The sequence below is a fragment of the Dendrobates tinctorius genome, unplaced genomic scaffold (genome assembly GCF_039654945.1).
Source record: "Dendrobates tinctorius isolate UK_male_01 unplaced genomic scaffold, ASM3965494v1 ptg000011l, whole genome shotgun sequence".
Taxonomy (NCBI): Eukaryota; Metazoa; Chordata; class Amphibia; order Anura; family Dendrobatidae; genus Dendrobates; species Dendrobates tinctorius.
This window is the reverse complement of record NW_027361679.1, coordinates 119,016,794-119,027,839: the sequence shown is the minus strand read 5'-3', so window position 1 is coordinate 119,027,839 and position 11,046 is coordinate 119,016,794. Positions and strand designations below refer to the sequence as shown.

General features: G+C 51.4%; 5 pseudogenes; all 5 read right to left on the bottom strand.

Annotated features, from left to right (window-relative positions):
- Positions 1–8,363: 8,363 nt before the first annotated feature.
- On the bottom strand, positions 8,364–8,482 carry LOC141052794 (5S ribosomal RNA; annotated as a pseudogene).
- Positions 8,483–8,558: 76 nt separating this feature from the next.
- On the bottom strand, positions 8,559–8,677 carry LOC141057980 (5S ribosomal RNA; annotated as a pseudogene).
- A 1,237-nt stretch (positions 8,678–9,914) lies between these two features.
- Positions 9,915–10,033, bottom strand: LOC141052789 (5S ribosomal RNA; annotated as a pseudogene).
- A 469-nt stretch (positions 10,034–10,502) lies between these two features.
- Positions 10,503–10,621, bottom strand: LOC141052786 (5S ribosomal RNA; annotated as a pseudogene).
- A 77-nt stretch (positions 10,622–10,698) lies between these two features.
- On the bottom strand, positions 10,699–10,817 carry LOC141052783 (5S ribosomal RNA; annotated as a pseudogene).
- Positions 10,818–11,046: the final 229 nt, after the last annotated feature.

Genomic DNA, 11,046 nt, shown 5'->3' with positions numbered 1-11,046 from the left:
GGACAAGGGATTCCCAGCCAGTCTCCCATGCCGGTACTGGCCCGGCCTCAAGCTGCTTAGCAGCTGCAATCTGACAAGGGCATGCATATTCAGCTTAGAATGGCCGTTGACAGGAGCGTGCCATCTCTGACGTTCTTTTCAAGAAGGATAAACTCGGAAGGGCAAGCTTGGAAATAAAACGTACAAAATGTCAACAGGACCAGGGATTCCCAGCCAGTCTCCCATGCCGGTACTGGCCCGGCCTCAAGCTGCTGCGATGTGACGAGGGCATGCATATTCAGCTTAGAATGGCCGTTGACGGAAGCGTGCCATCTCTGACGTTCTTTTCAAGAAGGATAAACTCGGAAGGGCAAGCTTGGAAAAAAAACGTACAAAATGTCAACAGGACCAGGGATTCCCAGCCAGTCTCCCATGCCGGTACTGGCCCGGCCTCAAGCTGCTTAGCGGCTGCGATCTGACGAGGGCATGCATATTCAGCTTAGAATGGCCGTTGACGGAAGCGTGCCATCTCTGACGTTCTTTTCAAGAAGGATAAACTCGGAAGGGCAAGCTTGGAAATAAAACGTACAAAATGTCAACAGGACCAGGGATTCCCAGCCAGTCTCCCATGCTGGTACTGGCCCGGCCTCAAGCTGCTTAGCGGCTGCGATCTGACGAGGGCATGCATATTCATCTTAGAATGGCCGTTGACGGAAGCGTGCCATCTCTGACGTTCTTTTCAAGAAGGATAAACTCGGAAGGGCAAGCTTGGAAAAAAAATGTACAAAATGTCGACAGGACCAGGGATTCCCAGCCAGTCTCCTATGCCGGTACTGGCCCGGCTTCAAGCTGCTTAGCGGCTGCGATGTGACGAGGGAATGCATATTCAGCTTATAATGGCCGTTGACGGACGCGTGCCATCTCTGACGTTCTTTTCAAGAAGGATAAACTCGGAAGGGCAAGCTTGGAAAAAAAACATACAAAATGTCAACAGGACCAGGGATTCCCAGCCAGTCTCCCATGCCGGTACTGGCCCGGCCTCAAGCTGCTTAGCGGCTGCGATCTGACGAGGGCATGCATATTCAGCTTAGAATGGCCGTTGACGGAAGCGTGCCATCTCTGACGTTCTTTTCAAGAAGGATAAACTCGGAAGGGCAAGCTTGGAAATAAAACGTACAAAATGTCAACAGGACCAGGGATTCCCAGCCAGTCTCCCATGCTGGTACTGGCCCAGCCTCAAGCTGCTTAGCGGCTGCGATCTGACGAGGGCATGCATATTCATCTTAGAATGGCCGTTGACGGAAGCGTGCCATCTCTGACGTTCTTTTCAAGAAGGATAAACTCGGAAGGGCAAGCTTGGAAAAAAAATGTACAAAATGTCAACAGGACCAGGGATTCCCAGCCAGTCTCCTATGCCGGTACTGGCCCGGCTTCAAGCTGCTTAGCGGCTGCGATGTGACGAGGGAATGCATATTCAGCTTAGAATGGCCGTTGACAGACGCGTGCCATCTCTGACGTTCTTTTCAAGAAGGATAAACTCGGAAGGGCAAGCTTGGAAAAAAAACGTACAAAATGTCAACAGGACCAGGGATTCCCAGCCAGTCTCCCATGCCGGTACTGGCCCGGCCTCAAGCTGCTTAGTGGCTGCGATCTGACGAGGGCAGGCATATTCAGCTTAGAATGGCCGTTGACAGAAGCGTGCCATCTCTGACGTTTTTTTCAAGAAGGATAAACTCGGAAGGGCAAGCTTGGAAAAAAAACGTACAAAATGTCAACAGGACCAGGGATTCCCAGCCAGTCTCCCATGCCGGTACTGGCCCGGCCTCTGGCTGCTTAGCGGCTGCGATCTGATGAGGGCATGCATATTCAGCTTAGAAGGGCCATTGACGGAAGTGTGCCATCTCTGACGTTCTTTTCAAGAAGGATAAACTCGGAAGGGCAAGCTTGGAAATAAAACGTACAAAATGTCAACAGGACCAGGGATTCCCAGCCAGTCTCCCATGCTGGTACTGGCCCGGCCTCAAGCTGCTGCGATCTGACGAGGGCATGCACATTCAGCTTAGAATGGCCGTTGACGGAAGCGTGCCATCTCTGACGTTCTTTTCAAGAAGGATAAACTCGGAAGGGCAAGCTTGGAAAAAAAACGTACAAAATGTCAACAGGACCAGGGATTCCCAGCCAGTCTCCCATGCCGGCACTGGCCCGGCCTCAAGCTGCTTAGCAGCTGCGATCTGACGAGGGCATGCATATTCAGCTTAGAATGGCCGTTGACGGAAGCGTGCCATCTCTGACGTTTTTTTCAAGAAGGATAAACTCGGAAGGGCAAGCTTGGAAAAAAAACGTACAAAATGTCAACAGGACCCGGGATTCCCAGCCAGTCTCCCATGCCGGTACTGGCCCAGCCTCAAGCTGCTTAGCGGCTGCGATCTGACGAGGGCATGCATATTCAGCTTAGAATGGCCGTTGACGGAAGCGTGCCATCTCTGATGTTTTTTTCAAGAAGGATAAACTCGGAAGGGCAAGCTTGGAAATAAAACGTACAAAATGTCAACAGGACCAGGGATTCCCAGCCAGTCTCCCATGCCGGTACTGGCCCGGCCTCAAGCTGCTGCGATCTGACGAGGGCATGCATATTCAGCTTAGAATGGCCGTTGACGGAAGCGTGCCATCTCTGACGTTCTTTTCAAGAAGGATAAACTCGGAAGGGCAAGCTTGGAAAAAAAACATTCAAAATGTCAACAGGACCAGGGATTCCCAGCCAGTCTCCCATGCCGGTACTGGCCCGGCCTCAAGCTGCTTAGCGGCTGCGATCTGACGAGGGAATGCATATTCAGCTTAGAATGGCCGTTGACAGAAGCGTGCCATCTCTGACGTTCTTTTCAAGAAGGATAAACTCGGAAGGGCAAGCTTGGAAATAAAACGTACAAAATGTCAACAGGACCAGGGATTCCCAGCCAGTCTCCCATGCCGGTACTGGCCCGGCCTCAAGCTGCTTAGCGGCTGCGATCTGACGAGGGCATGCATATTCAGCTTAGAATGGCCGTTGACGGAAGCGTGCCATCTCTGACGTTTTTTTCAAGAAGAATAAACTCGGAAGGGCAAGCTTGGAAAAAAACGTACAAAATGTCAACAGGACCAGGGATTCCCAGCCAGTCTCCCATGCCAGTACTGCCCCGGCCTCAAGCTGCTTAGCGGCTGCGATCTGACGAGGGCAGGCATATTCAGCTTAGAATGGCCGTTGACGGAAGCGTGCCATCTCTGACGTTTTTTTCAAGAAGGATAAACTCGGTAGGGCAAGCTTGGAAAAAAAACGTACAAAATGTCAACAGGACCAGGGATTCCCAGCCAGTCTTCCATGCCGGTACTGGCCCGGCCTCAGGCTGCTTAGCAGCTGCGATCTGACGAGGGCATGCATATTTAGCTTAGAATGGCCATTGACGGAAGTGTGCAATCTCTGACGTTCTTTTCAAGAAGGATAAACTCGGAAGGGCAAGCTTGGAAATAAAACGTACAAAATGTCAACAGGACCAGGGATTCCCAGCCAGTCTCCCATGCCGGTACTGGCCCGGCCTCAAGCTGCTGCGATCTGACAAGGGCATGCATATTCAGCTTAGAATGGCCATTGACGGAAGTGTGCCATCTCTGACGTTCTTTTCAAGAAGGATAAACTCGGAAGGGCAAGCTTGGAAAAAAAACGTACAAAATGTCAACACGACCAGGGATTCCCAGCCAGTCTCCCATGCCAGTACTGGCCCAGCCTCAAGCTGCTTAGCGGCTGCAATCTGACAAGGGCATGCATATTCAGCTTAGAATGGCCATTGACGGAAGTGTGCCATCTCTGACGTTCTTTTCAAGAAGGATAAACTCGGAAGGGCAAGCTTGGAAATAAAACGTACAAAATGTCAACAGGACCAGGGATTCCCAGCCAGTCTCCCATGCCGGTACTGGCCCGGCCTCAAGCTGTTTAGCGGCTGCAATCTGACGAGGGCATGCATATTCAGCTTAGAATGGCCGTTGACAGAAGCGTGCCATCTCTGACGTTTTTTTCAAGAAGGATAAACTCGGAAGGGCAAGCTTGGAAATAAAACATACAAAATGTTAACAGGACCAGGGATTCCCAGCCAGTCTCCCATGCCGGTACTGGCCCGGCCTCAAGCTGCTTAGCAGCTGCAATCTGACAAGGGCATGCATATTCAGCTTAGAATGGCCGTTGACAGGAGCGTGCCCTCTCTGACGTTCTTTTCAAGAAGGATAAACTCGGAAGGGCAAGCTTGGAAATAAAACGTACAAAATGTCAACAGGACCAGGGATTCCCAGCCAGTCTCCCATGCCGGTACTGGCCCGGCCTCAAGCTGCTGCGATGTGACGAGGGCATGCATATTCAGCTTAGAATGGCCGTTGACGGAAGCGTGCCATCTCTGACGTTCTTTTCAAGAAGGATAAACTCGGAAGGGCAAGCTTGGAAAAAAAACGTACAAAATGTCAACAGGACCAGGGATTCCCAGCCAGTCTCCCATGCCGGTACTGGCCCGGCCTCAAGCTGCTTAGCGGCTGCGATCTGACGAGGGCATGCATATTCAGCTTAGAATGGCCGTTGACGGAAGCGTGCCATCTCTGACGTTCTTTTCAAGAAGGATAAACTCGGAAGGGCAAGCTTGGAAATAAAACGTACAAAATGTCAACAGGACCAGGGATTCCCAGCCAGTCTCCCATGCTGGTACTGGCCCGGCCTCAAGCTGCTTAGCGGCTGCGATCTGACGAGGGCATGCATATTCATCTTAGAATGGCCGTTGACGGAAGCGTGCCATCTCTGACGTTCTTTTCAAGAAGGATAAACTCGGAAGGGCAAGCTTGGAAAAAAAATGTACAAAATGTCAACAGGACCAGGGATTCCCAGCCAGTCTCCTATGCCGGTACTGGCCCGGCTTCAAGCTGCTTAGCGGCTGCGATGTGACGAGGGAATGCATATTCAGCTTAGAATGGCCGTTGACGGACGCGTGCCATCTCTGACGTTCTTTTCAAGAAGGATAAACTCGGAAGGGCAAGCTTGGAAAAAAAACATACAAAATGTCAACAGGACCAGGGATTCCCAGCCAGTCTCCCATGCCGGTACTGGCCCGGCCTCAAGCTGCTTAGCGGCTGCGATCTGACGAGGGCATGCATATTCAGCTTAGAATGGCCGTTGACGGAAGCGTGCCATCTCTGACGTTCTTTTCAAGAAGGATAAACTCGGAAGGGCAAGCATGGAAATAAAACGTACAAAATGTCAACAGGACCAGGGATTCCCAGCCAGTCTCCCATGCCGGTAATGGCCCGGCCTCAAGCTGCTTAGCGGCTGCGATCTGACGAGGGCATGCATATTCAGCTTAGAATGGCCGTTGACGGAAGCGTGTCATCTCTGACGTTCTTTTCAAGAAGGATAAACTCGGAAGGGCAAGCTTGGAAAAAAAATGTACAAAATGTCAACAGGACCAGGGATTCCCAGCCAGTCTCCTATGCCGGTACTGGCCCGGCCTCAAGCTGCTTAGCGGCTGCGATGTGACGAGGGAATGCATATTCAGCTTAGAATGGCCGTTGACGGACGCGTGCCATCTCTGACGTTCTTTTCAAGAAGGATAAACTCGGAAGGGCAAGCTTGGAAAAAAAACGTACAAAATGTCAACAGGACCAGGGATTCCCAGCCAGTCTCCCATGCCGGTACTGGCCCGGCCTCAAGCTGCTTAGTGGCTGCGATCTGACGAGGGCAGGCATATTCAGCTTAGAATGGCCGTTGACAGAAGCGTGCCATCTCTGACGTTTTTTTCAAGAAGGATAAACTCGGAAGGGCAAGCTTGGAAAAAAAACGTACAAAATGTCAACAGGACCAGGGATTCCCAGCCAGTCTCCCATGCCGGTACTGGCCCGGCCTCCGGCTGCTTAGCGGCTGCGATCTGATGAGGGCATGCATATTCAGCTTAGAAGGGCCATTGACGGAAGTGTGCCATCTCTGACGTTCTTTTCAAGAAGGATAAACTCGGAAGGGCAAGCTTGGAAATAAAACGTACAAAATGTCAACAGGACCAGGGATTCCCAGCCAGTCTCCCATGCCGGTACTGGCCCGGCCTCAAGCTGCTTAGCAGCTGCGATCTGACGAGGGCATGCATATTCAGCTTAGAATGGCCGTTGACGGAAGTGTGCCATCTCTGACGTTTTTTTCAAGAAGGATAAACTCGGAAGGGCAAGCTTGGAAATAAAACGTACAAAATGTTAACAGGACCAGGGATTCCCAGCCAGTCTCCCATGCCGGTACTGGCCCGGCCTCAGGCTGCTTAGCAGCTGCGATCTGACGAGGGCATGCATATTTAGCTTAGAATGGCCATTGACGGAAGTGTGCAATCTCTGACGTTCTTTTCAAGAAGGATAAACTCGGAAGGGCAAGCTTGGAAATAAAACGTACAAAATGTCAACAGGACCAGGGATTCCCAGCCAGTCTCCCATGCCGGTACTGGCCCGGCCTCAAGCTGCTTAGCGGCTGCGATCTGACGAGGGCATGCATATTCAGCTTAGAATGGCCGTTGACGGAAGCATGCCATCTCTGACGTTCTTTTCAAGAAGGATAAACTCGGAAGGGCAAGCTTGGAAATAAAACGTACAAAATGTCAACAGGACCAGGGATTCCCAGCCAGTCACCCATGCTGGTACTGGCCCAGCCTCAAGCTGCTTAGCGGCTGCGATCTGACGAGGGCATGCATATTCATCTTAGAATGGCCGTTGACGGAAGCGTGCCATCTCTGACGTTCTTTTCAAGAAGGATAAACTCGGAAGGGCAAGCTTGGAAAAAAAATGTACAAAATGTCAACAGGACCAGGGATTCCCAGCCAGTCTCCTATGCCGGTACTGGCCCGGCTTCAAGCTGCTTAGCGGCTGCGATGTGACGAGGGAATGCATATTCAGCTTAGAATGGCCGTTGACGGACGCGTGCCATCTCTGACGTTCTTTTCAAGAAGGATAAACTCGGAAGGGCAAGCTTGGAAAAAAAACGTACAAAATGTCAACAGGACCAGGGATTCCCAGCCAGTCTCCCATGCCGGTACTGGCCCGGCCTCAAGCTGCTTAGTGGCTGCGATCTGACGAGGGCAGGCATATTCAGCTTAGAATGGCCGTTGACAGAAGCGTGCCATCTCTGACGTTTTTTTCAAGAAGGATAAACTCGGAAGGGCAAGCTTGGAAAAAAAACGTACAAAATGTCAACAGGACCAGGGATTCCCAGCCAGTCTCCCATGCCGGTACTGGCCCGGCCTCTGGCTGCTTAGCGGCTGCGATCTGATGAGGGGATGCATATTCAGCTTAGAAGGGCCATTGACGGAAGTGTGCCATCTCTGACGTTCTTTTCAAGAAGGATAAACTCGGAAGGGCAAGCTTGGAAATAAAACGTACAAAATGTCAACAGGACCAGGGATTCCCAGCCAGTCTCCCATGCTGGTACTGGCCCGGCCTCAAGCTGCTGCGATCTGACGAGGGCATGCATATTCAGCTTAGAATGGCCGTTGACGGAAGCGTGCCATCTCTGACGTTCTTTTCAAGAAGGATAAACTCGGAAGGGCAAGCTTGGAAAAAAAACGTACAAAATGTCAACAGGACCAGGGAATCCCAGCCAGTCTCCCATGCCGGCACTGGCCCGGCCTCAAGCTGCTTAGCAGCTGCGATCTGACGAGGGCATGCATATTCAGCTTAGAATGGCCGTTGACGGAAGCGTGCCATCTCTGACGTTTTTTTCAAGAAGGATAAACTCGGAAGGGCAAGCTTGGAAAAAAAACGTACAAAATGTCAACAGGACCAGGGATTCCCAGCCAGTCTCCCATGCCGGTACTGGCCCAGCCTCAAGCTGCTTAGCGGCTGCGATCTGACGAGGGCATGCATATTCAGCTTAGAATGGCCGTTGACGGAAGCGTGCCATCTCTGACGTTTTTTTCAAGAAGGATAAACTCGGAAGGGCAAGCTTGGAAATAAAACGTACAAAATGTCAACAGGACCAGGGATTCCCAGCCAGTCTCCCATGCCGGTACTGGCCCGGCCTCAAGCTGCTGCGATCTGACGAGGGCATGCATATTCAGCTTAGAATGGCCGTTGACGGAAGCGTGCCATCTCTGACGTTCTTTTCAAGAAGGATAAACTCGGAAGGGCAAGCTTGGAAAAAAAACATTCAAAATGTCAACAGGACCAGGGATTCCCAGCCAGTCTCCCATGCCGGTACTGGCCCGGCCTCAAGCTGCTTAGCGGCTGCGATCTGACGAGGGAATGCATATTCAGCTTAGAATGGCCGTTGACAGAAGCGTGCCATCTCTGACGTTCTTTTCAAGAAGGATAAACTCGGAAGGGCAAGCTTGGAAATAAAACGTACAAAATGTCAACAGGACCAGGGATTCCCAGCCAGTCTCCCATGCCGGTACTGGCCCGGCCTCAAGCTGCTTAGCGGCTGCGATCTGACGAGGGCATGCATATTCAGCTTAGAATGGCCGTTGACGGAAGCGTGCCATCTCTGACGTTTTTTTCAAGAAGAATAAACTCGGAAGGGCAAGCTTGGAAAAAAACGTACAAAATGTCAACAGGACCAGGGATTCCCAGCCAGTCTCCCATGCCAGTACTGCCCCGGCCTCAAGCTGCTTAGCGGCTGCGATCTGACGAGGGCAGGCATATTCAGCTTAGAATGGCCGTTGACGCAAGCGTGCCATCTCTGACGTTTTTTTCAAGAAGGATAAACTCGGTAGGGCAAGCTTGGAAAAAAAACGTACAAAATGTCAACAGGACCAGGGATTCCCAGCCAGTCTTCCATGCCGGTACTGGCCCGGCCTCAGGCTGCTTAGCAGCTGCGATCTGACGAGGGCATGCATATTTAGCTTAGAATGGCCATTGACGGAAGTGTGCAATCTCTGACGTTCTTTTCAAGAAGGATAAACTCGGAAGGGCAAGCTTGGAAATAAAACGTACAAAATGTCAACAGGACCAGGGATTCCCAGCCAGTCTCCCATGCCGGTACTGGCCCGGCCTCAAGCTGCTGCGATCTGACAAGGGCATGCATATTCAGCTTAGAATGGCCATTGACGGAAGTGTGCCATCTCTGACGTTCTTTTCAAGAAGGATAAACTCGGAAGGGCAAGCTTGGAAAAAAAACGTACAAAATGTCAACACGACCAGGGATTCCCAGCCAGTCTCCCATGCCAGTACTGGCCCAGCCTCAAGCTGCTTAGCGGCTGCAATCTGACAAGGGCATGCTTATTCAGCTTAGAATGGCCATTGACGGAAGTGTGCCATCTCTGACGTTCTTTTCAAGAAGGATAAACTCGGAAGGGCAAGCTTGGAAATAAAACGTACAAAATGTCAACAGGACCAGGGATTCCCAGCCAGTCTCCCATGCCGGTACTGGCCCGGCCTCAAGCTGCTTAGCGGCTGCAATCTGACGAGGGCATGCATATTCAGCTTAGAATGGCCGTTGACAGAAGCGTGCCATCTCTGACGTTTTTTTCAAGAAGGATAAACTCGGAAGGGCAAGCTTGGAAATAAAACATACAAAATGTTAACAGGACCAGGGATTCCCAGCCAGTCTCCCATGCCGGTACTGGCCCGGCCTCAAGCTGCTTAGCAGCTGCAATCTGACAAGGGCATGCATATTCAGCTTAGAATGGCCGTTGACAGGAGCGTGCCATCTCTGACGTTCTTTTCAAGAAGGATAAACTCGGAAGGGCAAGCTTGGAAATAAAACGTACAAAATGTCAACAGGACCAGGGATTCCCAGCCAGTCTCCCATGCCGGTACTGGCCCGGCCTCAAGCTGCTGCGATGTGACGAGGGCATGCATATTCAGCTTAGAATGGCCGTTGACGGAAGCGTGCCATTTCTGACGTTCTTTTCAAGAAGGATAAACTCGGAAGGGCAAGCTTGGAAAAAAAACGTACAAAATGTCAACAGGACCAGGGATTCCCAGCCAGTCTCCCATGCCGGTACTGGCCCGGCCTCAAGCTGCTTAGCGGCTGCGATCTGACGAGGGCATGCATATTCAGCTTAGAATGGCCGTTGACGGAAGCGTGCCATCTCTGACGTTCTTTTCAAGAAGGATAAACTCGGAAGGGCAAGCTTGGAAATAAAACGTACAAAATGTCAACAGGACCAGGGATTCCCAGCCAGTCTCCCATGCTGGTACTGGCCCGGCCTCAAGCTGCTTAGCGGCTGCGATCTGACGAGGGCATGCATATTCATCTTAGAATGGCCGTTGACGGAAGCGTGCCATCTCTGACGTTCTTTTCAAGAAGGATAAACTCGGAAGGGCAAGCTTGGAAAAAAAATGTACAAAATGTCAACAGGACCAGGGATTCCCAGCCAGTCTCCTATGCCGGTACTGGCCCGGCTTCAAGCTGCTTAGCGGCTGCGATGTGACGAGGGAATGCATATTCAGCTTAGAATGGCCGTTGACGGACGCGTGCCATCTCTGACGTTCTTTTCAAGAAGGATAAACTCGGAAGGGCAAGCTTGGAAAAAAAACATACAAAATGTCAACAGGACCAGGGATTCCCAGCCAGTCTCCCATGCCGGTACTGGCCCGGCCTCAAGCTGCTTAGCGGCTGCGATCTGACGAGGGCATGCATATTCAGCTTAGAATGGCCGTTGACGGAAGCGTGCCATCTCTGACGTTCTTTTCAAGAAGGATAAACTCGGAAGGGCAAGCTTGGAAATAAAACGTACAAAATGTCAACAGGACCAGGGATTCCCAGCCAGTCTCCCATGCCGGTACTGGCCCGGCCTCAAGCTGCTTAGCGGCTGCGATCTGACGAGGGCATGCATATTCAGCTTAGAATGGCCGTTGACGGAAGCGTGTCATCTCTGACGTTCTTTTCAAGAAGGATAAACTCGGAAGGGCAAGCTTGGAAAAAAAATGTACAAAATGTCAACAGGACCAGGGATTCCCAGCCAGTCTCCTATGCCGGTACTGGCCCGGCCTCAAGCTGCTTAGCGGCTGCGATGTGACGAGGGAATGCATATTCAGCTTAGAATGGCCGTTGACGGACGCGTGCCATCTCTGACGTTCTTTTCAAGA